This window comes from Globicephala melas, chromosome 3 (genome assembly GCF_963455315.2).
Source record: "Globicephala melas chromosome 3, mGloMel1.2, whole genome shotgun sequence".
In the NCBI taxonomy this organism is placed as follows: Eukaryota; Metazoa; Chordata; class Mammalia; order Artiodactyla; family Delphinidae; genus Globicephala; species Globicephala melas.
In genome coordinates this window covers 76,848,722-76,868,733 of record NC_083316.1, presented here as the reverse complement: position 1 = coordinate 76,868,733, position 20,012 = coordinate 76,848,722, and positions in this window count along the sequence as shown.

Genomic DNA, 20,012 nt, shown 5'->3' with positions numbered 1-20,012 from the left:
AGCCATTCTTCCCAATTCAAGGTTGTCCAAAGAGATGGCCCTTAAGGGGAAACAACAGCCAGGGGTGATCAGTGTGGCCCAGATCACACTATTCATATCCCCAGTGGGTATCATTAGGCCATTATCTTGAAATTTGGTTGTAAGAGAAAGCCATGCTCCCTCATTCACTGCGCCATAACAATTTTTAGTGGGTCCTGGGAAATATTTTAAAGAATTGGGCTGAGATATTTTAACTAAAATCCCTTTGCTATATTAATAGTGATCTTTTCTTATTAAGTACATTGGACATTTGAAGGGGAAGAATTTAATCTTCCTAATTAGTGGAAGAGAATTCTGGCCTGGTCCCTTTAAGCATAAGTGATATTTAAACACGGGTCTATATTTACACATGATTTATGTTTCCTATCTGCAGGTGACTTTTCTGGTGAGCTATGCAGAGCTGAAGAGGGCAGGGATGAAGGGGTATCGCAGAGCCAGTGAAAGCGCAGAACTTTGCGTAACCTCTCGGGGGCCTCGCCTAGTACGCCTGGGATTTTATTCCTAGTGGCTCTTCCTGCTCGTTTGGGGTCCTCCGTCCCACCCAGCAGGGCTGGAGCCTCTGGATGCCTGTAGCCGAGCTTTCTCAGGAGAGAGCAGAGCAAATGCCTTCTTAGTTTTCTGTCGTGTGCCTTGTGAAACTTGGAATAGTCTGTACATAAAATTACAAGTTGTGGGGCTTCCCTGGTGGCGCAGTGGTTGAGAGTCCGCCTGCCGATGCAGGGGACACGGGTTCGTGCTCCGGTCCGGGAGGGTCCCACATTCCGCGGAGCGGCTGGGCCCGTGAGCCATGGCCGCTGAGCCTGCGCGTCCGGAGCCTGTGCTCCGCAACGGGAGAGGCCACAACAGTGAGAGGCCCGCGTACCGCAAAAAAAAAAAAAAAAAAAATTACAAGTTGTCTTTAAGGTGGGAAGGTGGGGATTTTGCACTTCCTTTCTTTATGATTCTTCCAAGTCATCCTGAGGGCTGAGGATGGATGACCTTTAACCTAATCTGCCCTGGGTTCTAACTCTGGTTCGACTATGGGGACCAGAGGACTCACTCTAGGAATGGAGGACTGACAGCTCCCCGGAAGACCAAATTAGCTCAGCTGGAACCTGTGGCCACCCAGGCTGCCCCCCAACATCTAGAATGCAACCCCCCTGTGTGGCAAGAGTGGACGTGCAAAACTGACTCTAAGTGCCCTTAGCCCACTACTTGGAATATCCCAGTCACAAGCACAGTCGCTGAATGTTTGGAGAGTGCCAGAGAGGGCAAGAGAGTGCAAGGGAAGGAAAGGATGGGTCTCAGGCTGCCTCCAGAAAGGGAAGAATGTGGGTATGTGGGTGGTCCCAGATAGATAAACCACAGGTTAACCAGAGAGGAGCCCTGGTTCTTCTCTCCATCTAGGAAGCCCCAGGCAGGTAGCACTAGTGAGGGTACAGTGTGGCTTTAAGCCACTTTCCCTTTTTTCATAGTCTGATTCCATTTATTTTGTTGACATATATTAATATCCTTTTTCATATTCTTTTCTGGTTTATCACAGGATATTGAATATAGTTCCCTTTGCTATACAGTAGGATCTTGTCATTTATCCACCCTATATATACAGTTTGCATCTGCTAATGCCAAGCTCCCAATCCTTCCCTTCCTCGCCCCTCCTCTTAGGCCACTTTTGAGGCCAATTTACCCCAAACTCTTTGCATTCAGGTGAGGTCCAATGGCTGATGGACTGTCCTTAACCTAACTGAGAAATTCCCCTTGTCCAGATGAGGGATGGATCAACGGATGCAGAGTGTTCCCTTAAACACCCCTGAGCTGGCACAAGAAGGGACATCCCCCCTTTGTAAGATTTTGAGGAGTGAGGGATAAGCGTTTCTTACTAAAAGGATGGTCTTTGGTATGAGGACCCTTTCTCCACTGATTATTCTTTGACTGCAGGAGAGTGGACTCTGTGACCTGCAACCTGGGGAGGGGGTCTCAGGGTTACTGAGAGGGTCAGAGAATATACAGATACTCTGATTTTCCACGGGTACATATAAAGAGGTGCCGCTGCATGTATCTTTCACTGCATCTATATTTTCTAATATTTTAATAAAGGTGAATAATTGATTTACCCAGTTAAAAGGATTTTGGGGGGACTTCTCTGGCAGTCCAGTGGTTAAAACTCCATGCTTCCAAGGCAGGGGGCCCGGGTTCGATCCCTGGTTGGGGAACTAGGATCCCACAGACCACGTGGCATGGCCAAAAAAATAAAATAATAAAAATAAAAGGTTTTCTTGGTCTATTTCCTTACATGGCAGCAGCAGCAGGGAATCAAACATAAATTCATTTCAAGGATCACTGCGTGTACATATAATTATCTATTTAAAACATTTACTTTTTAAAAAAGCATCCTAACATTGATAATAGCTTTTGATTATTACTGTTGTCTCAGTCGATGGTTAAAGCACAATGACTACATGTGGAGAGGCTGTGGCCTGTCCCATTTTTTAATATTGAAAAAAAAGAGGGGTGTCTACAAGTTTGGAAATATTGGAGACTAGTTCCCTGTATCAGAGAGGGCTAACACTGGTCCTCCTCCGTCTTCCTACTTATACAGATCAAAATCTAGAAAACAGCTGCAGAGTAAAGGTAGTATCAAATAATGGTTAACTCATACCAAAATCAAGGTATGGGTTTTATCCCATGTTTCCTAGGCATTTTAAAGAGGCTATATAGTGTCCCCTTTGGTTGCAACAGGTGAATGTGAGAGTCTGCAGGGTACACTGACGGAAGAAGCTTGGAAAGACCCAGCTGCACACACTGGGTGCCAAGCACTTTCTAAGTTTTGACCATGTTTTCACTCATGTGATCCTCACAGCAGCCCTATAAGCCAACTAACATTAGTCATTGTCATTTCCATTCTACAGATGGCAAAACTAAGGCGCAGAGAGGTTAAGTTGCCCAGGAGCTCTCAGCAGAGCCAGGATTCGAGCCCAGCAGGGTTCCAGGAGCACACAGCACTGCTCTGCCTTTAACCAGGGCTTTCATTGTAAAGGGGACTGTGTTTCCTGGTTTAATGGAATGACCAAAGGAGGGCCTCCCTGGGCCTCTGGGTTCTGAGCCACAACTTCAAGGAACAACTTGATACTTCTCCAGCATGGACTGTGCTCGAGCTCAGTGTTCCTCAGAGTAGGTTCTTCAGAAAACTGGTTCCATGGCATGTTGATAAATGGTACACGAGGAAAGGGGCTTCATGGTCAAATGCGTTTGGGAAATGCCGGGCTACGTGATGTGCTGGCCTGCAGGACTTGCACTCATTTTGAGAGTCCGGGCCTTTTATCTGATAAACTTTTTTTGTGTGTGGTACGCGGGCCTCTCACTGTTGTGGCCTCTCCCGTTGCGGAGCACAGGCTCCAGACGCGCAGGCTCAGCGGCCATGGCTCGCGGGCCCAGCCGCTCCGCGGCATGTGGGATCTTCCCGGACCGGGGCACGAACCCGTGTCCCCTGCATCGGCAGGCGGACTCTCAACCACTGCACCACCAGGGAAGCCCTAATAACCTTTTAAATGTATGCTACTGAGGACTTCCAGTTTCCAATTCGGCATGTAAGATGCTTGGAAGTTGCCACTCCATCCTAACAAAAAGTGAAAAGCTGAATAACTGAAAAATCAATAACTCTTCTTAGATCCATAAGAGAAGTGAGGTCATAGAGCAAACCAGTGCCCCCCAAACTGGGGAGACTGTCAGGCAAATACCGAGAATCTCAACTTATATGAGAATTAGTGGTGGGGGAGGGGAACCTGAGCTGTGATCCAGGAACGGCTGGAGGCTCCATGTGGACCACGCTCAGAGCTAAAAACTCCAAGGGGACGCAGTCATCAGAGGGTCCATGCTTTTGTGAGCTTTACCACCTGGAGTTCTAATGAGGTTCTCACAGTGAATGCTGGAGGGAAAAGCCCTCATGCTTTAAGCAGGGGGAGCAGAAAAGGAACCATTTGGAAATAAACCAGAGCATTCTGTCTTTCTTAACAAGATCTGTTTTTAAGAGTTAACTCTCTAACTACAGCCTAACGTTCTGGGGTTTTATCAGAGCCTAACTGACCTGGGGGAAGGGAAAACCCCAACTCCAGCTCCCTCTGGCCTTCCTTAAGGGAAAAGGGAAATACCCAACTCCATTCTAGCCACCCTACTCTACTTAGACAGGGCAACCCACCCCAGGGTGTGGGCACCAAGAAGCACATGTGAAGCTCACAGGCTCCCTAAAAAGACTGAGACCTAATCAAAGGGATGTAACAGGCTCCCCTCCTTCCACACATCTTACCACCCCATTACTAAATACCTACTTAACAGCAGTTACCCAGTTCATTGTCTCATGCTATAGAGAAAACATTTCTAGTATATTAAAAGGCAAAAACCACTGTTGGAAGAGATAGAGAAGGCTTAGGCAGGGCTGTTGGAATGATCAGACTGGGAATTTAAAACAGCTACGATGAACATGCTAAAGGCTATAATGGATAAAGTAAACCACATGAAAGAACAAATGGGCAATGTAAGCAAAGAGATGGAAATTCTAAGAGCCAAAAAGAAATGCTAGAGAGCAAAAACACTGTGACAGAAATGAAGAATGCCTTTGATGGACTCATTAGTTCACTTGACATGTGCTATGATCTGAATGTTTGTGTCCTCCCCAAACTCATGTTAGAATCCTTATACCCAATGCAATGGTGTTAGAAGGTGGGGCCTTTGGGAGGCAATTAGGTCATGAGGGTGAATTAGTAAATGAGTGGGATTAGTGCTCTTATAAAAGAGATCCCACAAAACTCCCTTCCACCACGTGAGGACGCAGTGAGAAGCCGCAGGCTATGAACCGGGAAGAGGGCCAACACCTTGATCTTGGATTTTCCAGACTCCAGAACTGTGAGAAATAAATTTCTGTTGTTTATAAGCTACCCAGTCTGTGGTATTTTGTTATAGCAGCCCAAACTAAGACTGAAGAAAGAATCTCTAAGCTTGAGAATGTCTCAAAAGAAACCTCCAAAACTTAAGAACAAAGAGAAAAAAATACTTGACGCAGGAAAGAGAGTGGGACACGAAAGGATGGTCACATCCCAGGTCATGTCTGAGTCCCTGGGACGGCCGCCAAGTCTGGGTTCTTGGCTTCGTGCAGGAAAGAATTTAAGAGCCAGCCACAGCAAAGTGAAAGAAAGTTTATTCAGGGAGAAACACACTCCATAGACAGAGTGTGGGCCATCTCAGAAGGTGAGAGAGGCACCAGGGTATGGGGTTGTCAGTTTTTATAGGGATGGGTAATTTCATAGGCTAATGAGTAGGAGTAGTATTGTGGCTATTTTGGGGAAAGTGTGGGGATTTCCAGGAATTGGGCCACCACCCACTTTTTGACCTTTATGGTCGGCCTTGTAACTGTCATGGCGCCTGTGCGTGTGTCATTTAGCTTGCTGATGTGTTACAAGGAGCATATACTGAGGCTCAAGGTCTAGTGGAAGTCAACTCGTCCACCATCTTGGACCTAGTTGGTTCTAATCAGTCGTGTCCTCTGGCTATGTCATTCTTGTAAATGTTGTGCCCTACCCCCTTCCTGTCTCATACTGAAAAACCCAGAACAGGATATCGAATAACTATGGGACAACTACAAAAGGTGTAAGATATACATAATAGGAATACCAGAAGGAGAAGAAAGACAGAAAGGAACAGAAGAAATATTTAAAGCAATAATGACTGAGAATTTCCCCAGACACCAAACCACAGATCTAGAGAGCTCAGAGAACACCAAGTAGAAAAAAAATGACGAAAAAACCCACTACACCTAGACATATCATTTTTAAACTGCAGAAAATAAAAGATAAAGAAAATATCCTGGGCTTCCCTGGTGGCGCAGTGGTTGAGAGTCCGCCTGCCGATGCAGGGGACGCGGGTTCGTGCCCCAGTCTGGGAAGATCCCACATGCCGCGGAGCGGCTGGGCCCGTTAGCCATGGCCGCTGAGCCTGCGTGTCTGGAGCCTGTGCTCCGCAACGGGAGAGGCCACAACAGTGAGAGACCCACGTACTGCATAAAAAAAAAAAAAAGAAAGAAAGAAAATATCCTGACAGAAGCCAGAGGAAAAAACACTTTACTTATAGAAGAGCAAAGATAAAAATTACATCTGACTTCTCAGAAATCATGAAGGCAAGAAGAGAGTGGACTGAAATATTTAAAGTGTTGAGAGAAAAACCTCACCAAGCTAGAATTCTGTATACTGGGAAATTACTCTTCAAAAGTGAAGAGAAATAAGGACTTTCTTGGGCAAACAAAAATTGAAGGAATGTGTTGTCAGCATACCTACCTTTCAAGAAATGTTAACAGTTCTTCAGAGAGAAGAAAAATGATATAGGTCAGAAATTTGGAACTACATAAAGAAAGGAAGAACACTGAAGAAGGAACAAGTGAAAAATACTTTTATTTTCCTTATTCATAATTGATCTAACAGATAACAGTTTGTTCAAAATAATAATAACAACAATGTATTTGATTATGGATGCTTATGCATATATATGAGTTTATGTATGCTTATGTATGCATGAAATGAGTGACAGAAATGATACAAGGGACAGGAGGGAGGAATTACGATTATTTTGTTATTATAAGGTACTTGCACTACCTGTGAAGCAGTATATTGCTTTTTGAAAGTGGACTTGAATTAGTTGTAAATGTATATTGCAAACTCTTGGGCAACCGCTAAAATAGAGAAGGAAAAAAAAAGTATAACTGATACACTATGAAAGAGAAAAAACACAATCAAATAAAATGCTAAATTAAAGCCACAAATGGCAGGAAAAAAAATGGAAAACAAAAATTGGAACAAAGAACGTGGGCAACAAATAGAAGGCTTTAACAAATATGATAAATAATCCAAGTATATCAGTTATCACTTTGAATGTCAATGGTTTAAAGGCACCAATTAAAAGACAGAGGTTGTTAGAGTGGATCAAAAAACAAGACCCAACAAGATGTTGTCTACAAGAACCCCACTTTAAATATAAAGACACATAGAGGTTAAAAGAATGGAAAAAGACATACCATATTAACACTAATCAAAAGAAAGCAGAGCAGACTTCAAAGCAAGGAAAGTTACCAAGGATAAAGAAAGGCATTACATAAAGATAAAGGGATAAACTCTCCAGAAGACATAACAATGCGTAACATGTATGTGCTTAACAAAAGAGCATCACAATACATGGGGCAAAAATTGACAGAACTGCAACAAACAACAGATGAATCCACCATTAAAGTTGAAGACTTCAACACTTCTCTGTCACAAATGGACAGATCCAGCTGGCAGAAAATTAGTAAGGACATAGTCGAACTCAACAACATGATTAATCAACTGGATATAATCAACATCTGTAGACTACATCCAACAACAGCAGAATACACATTCTTCTCAAGCTCACATGGAACATTCACTAAGATAGACTACATTCTGGGCCATAAAACACACCTAAAAAATTTAAAAGAACAGAAATCATACAATGTGTGCTCTTGACCACAATGGAATTAAGCTAGAAATCAACACAGAAAGATACCTGGAAAATCCTAAAATACACGGGGGTTAAGCAACACACTTCTAAATAAGACGTGGGTCTAAGAGTAAATCTCAAGAGAAATTTAAAATATTTTTGACCTCAATGAAAATGAAAAGACAACTTATCAGAATTTGTGGGGTGCAGCAAAAGCAGTCCTTAGAGGGAAAGTTACAGCATTAAATTCATATATTAAAAAAAAAGAAAGATCTAAAATCAGTCATCTAAGCTTCTACCTCAGGAAACTAAAAAAACAAAAACAAATCAAACCCCAATTAAGTAGGAGAAAAAAATAATGAGAATGAGAGCAAAAATCAACAAAATTTTTTTTTTTTTTTTTGGTACACGGGCCTCTCACTGTTGTGGTCTCTCCCGTTGCGGAGCACAGGCTCCGGACGAGCAGGCTCAGCAGCCATGGCTCATGGGCCCAGCCTCTCCACGGCATGTGGGATCCTCCCGGACTGGGGCACGAACCCGTGTCCCCTGCATCGGCAGGTGGACTCTCAACCACTGCGACACCAGGGAAGCCCTCAACAAAATTTTTGAAAACAGGAAATCAATAGAGAAAATCAACAAAACCAAAAAATGATTCTTTGAAAAGATCAGTAAAATCAATAAGCTTTAGTTAGGTTACTTAAAAAAGAGAGGGAGAGAGGAAAAAAGAGAGGGAGGGAGAAAGGGAGAGAGGGAGAGAGGGAAAGAGAGAGAGAAGAGACAAATTACAGATATCAGAAATGAAAGAAGGCACATCACTAAAGATCCTATAGACATTAAAAGGATAATAGGGACTTCCCTGGTGGCACAGTGGAAAAGACTCCATGCTCCCAATGCAGGGGGCCCAGGTTCAATCCATTGTCAGGGAACTAGATCCCACATGCATGCCGCAACTAAGAGTTCACATGCCACAACTAAGGAGCCCACGTGCCGCAACTAAGACCCAGTGCAACCAAATAAATAAATATATATATATATATGTATTTTAAAAAGGATACTAAAGGAATACTAAAACAAATCTATGCCCACAAACCTAGATGAAATAGACCAAGTCCTTGAAAGACACAACTTGCCAAAACTCACCCAAGAAGAAATAGACAATCTGAATAGGACTCTATTAAAGAAATTGAATCAATAATTAATGATCTTCCAAAACAGAAAGCACCAGGTCCATATGGGTTTGCTGGTGAATTCTAATCAAGCATTTAAGGATGAAATTATACCAATTCTCTACAATATTTTTCAGAGAAGCAAAAGAATTCTTCCTAACTCATTATATGAGGCCAGCACTACCCTAATACCAAAACCAGACAAAAACACTACAAGAAAACTACAGACCTATACGTCTCATGAACATAGATGCAAAATTCTTCAACAAAATATTAGCAAATGAAATCCAGCAAAGTATAAAAAAAATTATACACCTCAATCCAGCAGATTTATCCCAGGTATGCAAGACTGGCTCAATGTTTGAAAATCAATTAATGTAACCAATCACATTAACAGGCTAAACAACAGAAATTACATGATCATATCAAAAGATCTAGAAGAAGCATTCGACAAAAATCCAGCACCCATTCATGATAAAGACTCTCAGTATACTAAGAATGGAGGGAACATCATCAATCTGATAAAGAAGATCTACAAGAAACCCACAGTTAACATCACATGTAATGGCAAGAAATTTAAAGCTTCCCACTAAGATCAGGTACGAGGCAAGACTGTCCCCCTCCTTTACAATATCATACTGGAAGTTCCTGCTGATTCAATAAGACAAGAAAAGGAAACAGAAGGTATACAAATTGTGAATAAAGAAATAAACAGTCATTATTCATAGATGACATGATTGTCTATGTAGAAAATCCAAAAGAATCGACCAAAGAACTTCTAGAACTAATAGGCAGTTACAGCAAGGTTTCAGGATACAAGGGTAACAATATATGAAAGTCAATCGCTTTCCTGTTTAACATAAATGAACCTGAGGATTTTTAAAAAACTCAAAGGGAATTCCCTGATGGTCCAGTGGTTAGGACTCAGCGTTTTCACTTCCAGGGCCTGGGTTCAACCCCTGGTCGGGGAACTAAGATCCCACAAGCAGTGCAACATGGCCAAAAAAAAAAAAAAAGTTAAAGAACTAAATAACTGGAGAGATATTTGATGTTCATGGATAGGAAGACTCAATATTATCAAGATGTCAGTTCTTCCCAACCTGATCTATAGATTCAATGCAACCCTAATCAAAATCCCACCAAGTTACTTTTGGACTTTACAAACCGATTCTAAAGTTTACACAGAAAGTCAAAAGACCCAGCATAGTCAACAGCAGAACAAAGTTGGAGGACTGACATTATGAGACTTCAAGACTTACTATAAAGCTACAGTTATTAAGATGATGTGGTATTGGCAAAAGAATAGACAAATAGCTCAATGAAACAGAATAGAGAACCCAGAAATAGACCCACATACATACAGTCAACTGATCTTTGACAAAGAAGCAAATGCCATGCAACAGAGCAAAGAGAATCTTTTCAATATATGGCACTGGAACAACTGGGCATCCACGTACAAAACAATGAACCTAGACACAGATCTTACATCCCTCACAAAACTTAACTCAAAATGGATCAAAGACATAGACGTAAAATGCAAAACTATAAAACTCCTAGAAAATGACATAGTAGAAAATCTAAATGACCTTGCGTATAGTGATGTCTTGAGATATAACACCAAAGGCATGACCCATGAAAGGAAGAATTGATAAGCTGGTCTTCACTAAACTTTTAAAAATTCTGCTCTGTGAAAGTGTTGGAAGGTGGAGATATTGAATAATGTCCTCCAAACTGAGAAGGAACTTTGAGACCAAAAAACAAAGCAGGCAATTCCATAAAGTGTAACTATGAAGTTTATTGGGGGTAACTGACACAGACAGGATCGGGTGTTTGATGATCCAGAGGCATTAGCAGCTGTATGCCACACTGCCTAAAGGGGTACAGGGGAATTTAAAGGGGCCGAAGCTAAAAATAGAATCTGACTAGTAGGGAAAATCACATCCTCACTGACAGGAACCAGGGGTCTCGTTACCATCTGGTTCAGCAAAAGGCATTCTTCTAGTTTTCATATCAGATGAAGGAAAGGGTAAAAGTTGATAGGGAACCTAGCTGGCTTGGGTGCATTCCTTGTGAGTAGACTAAAGCTCAGTCCTGCAGAGAGGAGGGCAATCCAACTGTGGGCTTAAGGTGGAGCTGACAAAGTGGAGTCAGTGGAGTTCAGCCACACCCAAAACACTGTGAAGGGAATGAAACAACAAGCCAGAGACTGAGAGAAAATATTTGCAAAAGACATATCTGATAAAAGACTGAAATGCAAATTAAAACAACAGGGAGATATCTCTGCACACCTATTAGAATGGCCAAAATCCAGAACACTGACAGCAGCAAATGCCGATGAGGTTATGGAACAACGGGAACGCATTCATTGCTGGTGGGAATGCAAAATGGCATACCCACTTTGGAAGACAGTTTGGTGGGTTCTTACAAAACTAAACATACTCTTACCATGTGACCCAGCAATGCACTCCTGGTAATCACACAAAGGAGCTGAAAACTGATGTCCACACAAAAACCTGCACATGGATGTTTACCGCAGCTTCATTCATAATTACCAGAACTTAGAAGCAACCAAGATATCCTTCAGTAGAAGGTACTGAAAATAGACTGTGGTACATCTAGACAATGGAATATTATTCAGTACTAAGAAGAAATGAGGTATTAAGCCCTGAAAAGACATGGAGGAACCTTCAAAGCATATTACTAAGTGAAAGAAGCCCATCTGAAAAGGCTACATACTGTATGATTCCAACTATATGACATTCCAGAAAAAGCAAAACTATGGAGACAGTAAAGATATCAGTGGTTGCCAGAAGTTGGGGGTAGGAGCGATGAACAGGCAGAGCACAGAGGATTTTTAGGGCAGTGAAACTATTCTGTATGATACATGTTGTTACACCTTTATCCAAACCCACAGAATGTACGACACCAAGAGTGAACCCTAATGTAAACTACTGACTGTGGATGACTATGATGCATCCATGTAGGTTCATCAATTGTAACCAATGTATCACTCTGGGGCGGGGTGGGGGGGGATGTTGATAATGGGGGAGGCTATGTACGTGTGGAGGCAGGAGAAATATGGGAAACCTCTGTACCTTCCTCTCAATTTTGCTGTGAAGCTAAAACTGCTCTAAAAAAAGTCTATTAAGGACTTCCCTGGTGGCGCAGTGGTTGACAGTCCGCCTGCCGATGCAGGGGACACGGGTTCGTGCCCCGGTCCAGGAAGATCCCACATGCCGCGGAGCGGCTAGGCCCGTGAGCCATGGCTGCTGAGCCTGCGCGTCCAGAGCCTGTGCTCCGCAACAGGAGAGGCCACAACAGTGAGAGGCCCGCGTACCGAAAAAAAAAAAAAAGTCTATTAAAACAACTATGCTCTTAAACTCACCAAACCCCACACATATACACACTTTCATCTCTCTCCCTTTGCTGAGATATAGGAAGAGGACAACAAAGGATAGATGGCAGGGAAACAGCCTCCCTGAGGGGTACCTCCAACTTGAAGGGATAATGTGGGAATGGGTCACAAAGGGTCATAAGCAGGTGAGCCTAACCAGGCCCTAAATCCAGTCTAACTCTTTAGCCCTTCCAGATGTACAAAATCAGCATCTGGGATGTGTTCGTAAACAACACAGTCCTAAGCGTCAGCGACTGTATCAATGGCATCCTTAACACAAAACTCTTTCAGTCAGTCTGAGATCCTAGGACTCTGTGGATTGCAGCAAGCATGGCTTTACCAAAAGCAAACATACGCACAAAAAGGTGTTTATACTTGCTCTTCATGGAGTGTAGAATTCTCTTGTCCCAAGGCTGTACTGTGGGTGTGATATGCAGTGGGGAAGGGGGAGGGGGGAAGGCGGCGGGGGGCGGGGAGGGGGGAGATAAATTCGCAAGAAGTTCACAAGGGCATATGCAAAGCGTTTACCCAGAAACAAAGTTTTCCAGTTTTTATCCAGTTCTGTGGGGCTTCACTGAACCCAGGCCACTGGTTCACAGTAGTTATTAAACCAGTCAGAAAATATTTTTCTAGCTACTCATATTTTTCCTTCCTCCTTCCCTCCCTCCCTTCTTTTATTCCTTTTTTCCTTTCTCTTTCCTCCTTTCTTTTTAAAATAATTTTATTCAGGCATACTTTATAGCTTATGTAATTCATCCATTTCAGTTGTACTATTTAACAAGAGAATGTTCATGTTAAGCTGCACATTTCCCAGAGGAACTGGCCCAAGAACCCAAAATTGCTGCTCCAGGTATATTCTCCTGGAGTAGAAGCCACATGGACATTATTCAAATCCTGGTTAGGCCATTTCTTAGCTGTGTGCCTGTGGCTAAGCAAATCTCTCCAGCTTGGGTTCTTCCTATGAGAATTAAAAGTAACTAAGTTAACTAATTAAATTAAAGTTGATTAAAAGGAAAGAGGACTAACAGAGAAAGCTCATTCCCTGGCTGTTCGTGCCCTGAAACCAGCTGCCTTCCTCTCTGACACTTCATACCAGGATATGCTGTTTGTTTTCCAGTCATCAGTCTCAGGTTACTTAACTTCAAATATTAACCACAGGGTGGTGTGCTAACCCATCATAACATTTGAAGAATCATGATCAGATTAGACCTTGGAATAGCATCCTGGGAGGAGGGTGGGGATGAAGGTGGGAGAGGAGTGATGACCTGGATGACTCCTTGACCTTGGAGCCAGGACATGTCCAGACTCCATTTGTTTTCCCACATTGAAACAAAGCCAGCGGTGTTACAACACCTTCAAAGGGAGCATCAATTCCCGCCTAAGCTGGATGACTTTACATTTTTCTTAGGATGCTTATGGAGGCTGTTTGCTAGTGGGTAGAGCATGTGGGCTTTGCAGTCAGGTATGAGTTCTGCCAGCTCTGCCACTTACTGACTACGTGGCCTTAGGCCGTCACTCACTGCTCACGCTAGAATGGAGATATGAGAGCACCTTGCTCACATGATTGCTGGGACAATGTGATCATACTAATCCTTACAGAGCACTAACTCTGTGCGAGACACTGGTTTCAGCCCTTTACATGTATGATCTCATTTACTCCTCCTAGTGAATCTACGAGTTTGCTACGTCCATTAGCTCCATTTTATAAATGAGCAAAGTCCAGAGAGAGCCTACCTCACCTATCCGCGGTCACACAGTAAGAGATGGAGCCGGGATCTGAGTCAATCCGGGCAATCTGGCTTCGTCACTGGTGTTTAATCACCTCACCAGATGACTTTTCTGTGCTATGTATTATCTTTTTGAAGAGGAAATAACATATGCAAAATGCCTGGCACTTAGTAAAAGGGCAGTAAATAGTAATGTTGAAATAATAAATAGTACTTCAATTTCCCCAAGCCTCGCCAGCTTATGGAGTTCCTATAAAGAGTAGTAACAGAAATTTCACTCGATTACATCTCTGCCTGCAGGACACGAGCCCCAAAGTCTCCTGAAGTTATCCCTCGGGTGTCTCCTGTCCTTCCACACTCACCCCTCCCTGAAGGCCCTGCCCTTGAAGTCCCTTGTGAGTGGGGCCTCACTCTGCTTCTCTGCCCCTCCCTGGGGCCAAACCTCTGGTCAAGTTCCTTGGTCCCTAAGCAGAAATGGGGCCCCTGGGCCACAGCAGTCAACACTGTCAACTTGGAGGCCAGGAACTCTGCTGGGTTCTCCATCAACTGTGCCCCATTACATTCAACAGACATTTCTGAAGCAACTATTATGTTTTGGAAATGGTGATAAAAGACACATAAAAATGAAGTAAAATACAAGTAATCAGATGCCCACTAATACTAAGGTCCCATACAAGATCAGCCTTCCTTACCATATCCATGAAAACTAGTGAGGGATATAAAAGAGGAAGTGTTGTTTCTTACCATATCCATGAAAACTAGTGAGGGATATAAAAGAAGAAGTGTTGTTTTTGTTGGTGGTGGTGGTGGTGGGTACCTACTTTAAGTGATCATCTTCACGTCTGAATTCTTGCAAAGGAAGTCATCCTAACTTCTTCTTTCTAAGTCAAGGAAAGCATGTGAACCGTACCTGGACATTGCAGCACTGTAATCTGCCTTTCTACCCTATTACCAGGGGTTTTACCCATAGCCTCTCAAGGACTTTGGTATGTAGTTACTCTAGACTAAAATGTCCTAATTTACTCTGCAGCAATTCATTCCTCAGAGAAACTCACTATAAATTTAAAAAAACCACCCTACTCCTCTTCCAACAAAGGGGCCATAAGACCCAAGAACTGTGACGTGTCCAGTTATCCAGGTGACCCTGGGGAGAGAATTAGACAAGAGATTTCTAGGAAAATATAGTCTACATAAATTTTAATTTTATGAAAACTGCAACTGAGGAGTTTGTAGTTATTTTTCAATAGCCTTAAACTTACTAAAGTTCAGGCAAAAGCAAGATACTTCCATTCAAGAGGAGGAAGAGAAAAGCACTCAGAAGTTGGAAGCAAGCCTGTGTGAGGGGACAGTGGTCACCTGCTGCCTATAAAAAGAATTCCCAGGACTCACAAAACTGGTTTAACCAAACTTTGTCCTATGAGGCCTCTAGAGTAAAAAACATAATTTATTTATGATTGTGCTCCAATATTGTTTCTAATTCTTACAGGGAAGGTGAATATATATTTTTTTAATTGGAAGATAATAAAAAGGTAGACAATTTTCAGGAAAAAAGTAGATTCTGAGATAGTAGTAAAATCTGTCATTATAAACAGAAAAGATTGATGGACTCAGATTTCCTGTTTAAAAGTGCATATAGGGGGCTTCCCTGGTGGCTCAGTGGTTGAGAGTTCGCCTGCCGATGCAGGGGACATGGGTTCGTGCCCTGCTCTGGGAAGATCCCATATGCCGTGGAGCGGCTGGGCCTGTGAGCCATGGCCGCTGAGCCTGCGCGTCCGGAGCCTGTGCTCCGCAACGAAAGAGGCCACAACAGTGAGAGGCCTGTGTACCACAAAAAAAAAAAAAAAAAGTGCATATAGGGCTGTTTCTAAGTCCTTTCAGAATTTAATTTTACATTAATTCACTGAGAATTCCCAGCCCTATATCATCTGTTGGATAACAGGGTAAAAGGCCCAGTACTCAGCATAAGCCTAAAGAAAGCCCAAGCTCGACAGAAGATTGGAAGGTCAACGGCAGTGCGAGGTGAGGCCTGCAGGCCTAGTGTGTGATTCTGAGAGTGTCTGAGTCGAGACCCCACCTCCTGAAACCTCCCTCATGGCTTCCCCAACCAGCAGAAATCATCCTGGGTTGCTCTGCTCTGCCTGACTGCTCGACAGGCCCAGGCCTCAGGGGGAAACTCTGGTCTTTTGGTCAAACCCTTATGAAGCAGAATTAGCAAAATGAAGGGAAGGTGAAAGAGCCAGAAGAACTATCAAGAAGACAGAGAGGGACATGGGTCTAGAAGTCAAGTTAAACTGATGGAGGAGGGAGCCCTGGAGTAGTTGGGTGCTTCAGACCCAAGAGACATGGAATTGTTTAGTGGGTTCTCAAGGCCCAACCAAGACTGACAAAATCAGAACTCTGGGGCTAGAGTCCAGGGTTCTGTTTTTATTCTATTTAAACTTTTTAAAAAATGTGGATCGTCTTTATTGAATTTGTTACAATATTGCTTCTGTATTATGTCTTGGGTTCTTGGCCATGAGGCATGTGGGATCTTGGCTCCCCGACAAGGGATCGAACCCACACCCCCTGCACTGGAAGGCGAAGTCTTAACCACTGGACCACCAGGGAAGTCCCGGGTTGTTTTTAAAAGGCCTTCAGGTGATTTGATGATGGCTACAGTTTGAGAACAACCAGTTTAATGAATTACTAATGTTCAAGGTATTGAGACCCACCCAATCCTCCTTAAAGAGAACAAAGGATATAATTCATGTCATTTTTATATAAGAAAAGAGGTATATTTGTTTCCTTTTGCTGCTTTAACAAATGATCATAAACTTAACGGCTTTAAAACAATACAGATTGATTGTCTTATAGTTTTGGGGGTCAGAAGCTCAAAATCAGTCTGACTGGGCTAAAGTCGGGATGTCAACAGGGTTGGTTCCTTCTGTAGGCTCTGAAGGGAGAATTCTGAAACCAAGCAGAACCGAAGGGGCTCCAGGGGATGAAAGTCTTTCTACGTCCCCCACTTCTTGTTTGTAGGAAATAGGCTTCATTCAGCCTCTATGACCTTCCCTGAGTTCTAAAGGGCAGCTTCAAACAGTTGCTAAAATCAGGGAAGTGAGAGAATGCAGAGACAAGGGAGGAGCAGTCAAGAAACAACAGTGTAGCCTTGGGGCAGGGTCCTGGTTCCCCCTCAAGGGATGTACATAACAATATCTTTGAGCTCTTCTGCAGAACTAAAACCCCCAACAAATGGAAGATGTTAACTACTGGATGAAGCATTCTTCATTCCAGAAAGCAGGTCACAGTTCAATATTCTGAGAACCACCACAGATCACCGGATCACCGGATGCCAGATGATCTCTAGATTGAAGGGATGCAGGCCCTGCACGCACTCTGATCCTTATCAGAAATCCCGCCCCTTGACTATAAGACTCCTCACAACCCTCACCCTCACCACCACCCCCACCCCTGTATGGGATACACTGTTTTGAGGATATTAGCCCGCTGTGGCCCCCTTTGCCTGGCAAAGCAATAAAGCTATTCTCTTCTACTTCACCCAGAACTCTCTCTCCGAGATTCAGTTTGGTGCCGGTGCACAGAGGCCAGGGTTCGGCATCGGTTCGTTGCCTTTTCCAGCTTTAGAGGCAGTCCTTCTCCCTTGACTCATGACCCCTTCCTCTATCTTCAAATGGTAGCGTCTTTAAATCTCTCATCCCCACGTTGCCTCCTCTCCTCTTGCTCTACTGCCTCCCTCTTTTAAGGGCCCTTGGGATCAAAATGGACCACTCGGGATAATCGTCCCTTATCCAGAGTCTTAACGTAATCATGCCTGCAAAATCCCTTTTGCCATGAAAGGTTAAAATTCACAGGTTTGGGGGATTAGGATGTGGATGTTGGAGGGAGGGCATTATTCTGTTGACCATAGGGAGAAAGATGAGACTATGCATTTTCCTTTGCCTGTACTCCCATAAATAAACACTGTAATGATGCATAAAAAACAAAGGAAGGTGATCACCTATGGGAATGTGGGAAATGGGGTGATGAGGGACAGAGATGGGAGCAAGAACTCTCTTCCCAAAGTATACTTTTTGTAGTATTTTGAGCCAGGTAAATATATCACCTATCACAAAATGACAACACTAAAATATAAAAAGAATGAGAAACCTTTTAAATAACGTTTGGCTGTTCTGCTTGAACATGACACATCAGAGACTAAACCACTAGGAACTCTGGAGTAAGAGAAGTTATAGGTATTAAGAGAAAAGTATTTTAGTGGTGATGTAGTTACTAGGGGAAGAAGAAACAAGATGAAAGGATGCACCATTTGGCTTGGATGTGAACAAAACAAGATAAGCACTAAGTCCTGGATGAAGGACTAAGCTCAGCCTTTAAGGAAAAGTTACTGGTTCAGTTTTGGTTAGTTTGTTTTGAGTTAAAGAGTTCTGCGGACTCTCCAGTCCAAGTTGCCAACAGAGGAAGAGGGGCTGAGATCCCATCTCCTTTTCACTTAATTTTTTAAAATAAGTAATATATTGTGTCTACTAAATTGTGTTTTCTTAAATAGGAGTAAATAAGAGAGCTCTTTGCTCTGAACATGTAAGAGAATCTCAGATACTCTCATAATAATCTGATCATTACTGAACATTAAGTTGTGATAGTAGAACAGAACAATTAAGATTTTGAGAACACAGCCAGCGCATGCCAGGGAAATTATTTGTATGCTGTTAAACATTATGTGTAACATTGGAGTGGTTTCGCCTTCATTATGCACAACAGAAACTTTTCTGTCCGCCACAGCCCATCTCACTGCTAACTGTTGTGGTCCAAACGCGGGTTGGAAAAGAATTTCCAGACACAAGGCAGAATGTAAAGAAGATAGAATTTATTAGAGGGAAGGGTCACTGCCAGAACAGCGGGCCAACTTCCTAGCAGTCTGCGAGAGTCGAGCCCGAACATGTGCTATTGACCTGTTTTTATAGCCAGAAAACAAAAGAATGGTCTGAGGTGAAAATTTCGTTCACTGATTTGTCGAGGCACATATACCTTCCTTCTATAGGGTGAGAGAGAGACAGGCCAGATGCCTTTCCTTATTTGGGACAGGTCCCGTTGCCCAGGTGGGCTCAGGAATTTTGTAACCATTGCAACATGGTGGGGAGGGCGATTAAGAGTCCGGTAGAGGGTGTAACGCCGACACTTTTTCAGGCAGGGTCGTCCTTTATCCTTAAAGCATCATTGTCCTTGGAGCACCACACTAACCTCCAGTGGAGACTCCCAGGCAGAAGTGTCCCCAAGGATCATTTTGTACGTGTTCTGCATCCCCTCAATGACCTACCACTCTTCCAGTCTATCTGTTCATCAACTCCCCATTCAGCCAACCACCTGGGTCACAAAGATAAATCAAGACATGATACCTGCCCTCAAGTTATTACCATAGAGAGCCCAACAATACGTAAATACCTAAAACGCAATAACTGCCGTAAGAAAGGTATGAATAAAGAGCTAAGGAAAGACACAAGCAGAAGCAACTAATTCTTCCTGGGAGAGTCACGGAAAGCAAAAGAGATACGATAATATAAGTGTCACTCTACAGCATATGCTGGAGTTTGCAAAGTAGACAGGAAACGGCAACACAACCCAAGCCATGGGAAGAGCATGAAGTGTGCACGTACACAGACATCTGGATGGACAGTTCTACCTGTCAAGGCAGAAAAGATGGGGCTAGGTTAGGAAAGGCCTTGCTGGCAGTGAGGACTGTGGAGGTTCTCTAATAAGCAATGGGAGTTTTCTAGAAGGGTACGTTCCCAGGTCATATTTGTGTTAGGAACAGAATTCCAATGGAACTGTGGAGGCCTTTATGGGTTTAGGAGACTTAACTGACAATTCAGGAAACTTCTAGGGAGGAGTTGTTGTATTATATAGCACACATTCCATCCTCACGTTATGGCTGCCTGATCTCTCTCCCCCTCCTACCTGGGCTCCTCCACCCTGGAAAGGTCTAATTTTTTAAAATTGAGATATAATTGACATATAACATTATATTAGTTTCACGTGTACAACATAATGATATTTGCATATACTGCAAAATGATCACCACAAAAAGTCTAGTTAACATCCACTGCCGGACTTGAGGACACGGGGAGGGGGAAGGGTAAGCTGGGACAAAGTGGGAGAGAGGCATGGACATATATACACTGCCAAATGTAAAAGAGATAGCTAGTGGGAAGCAGC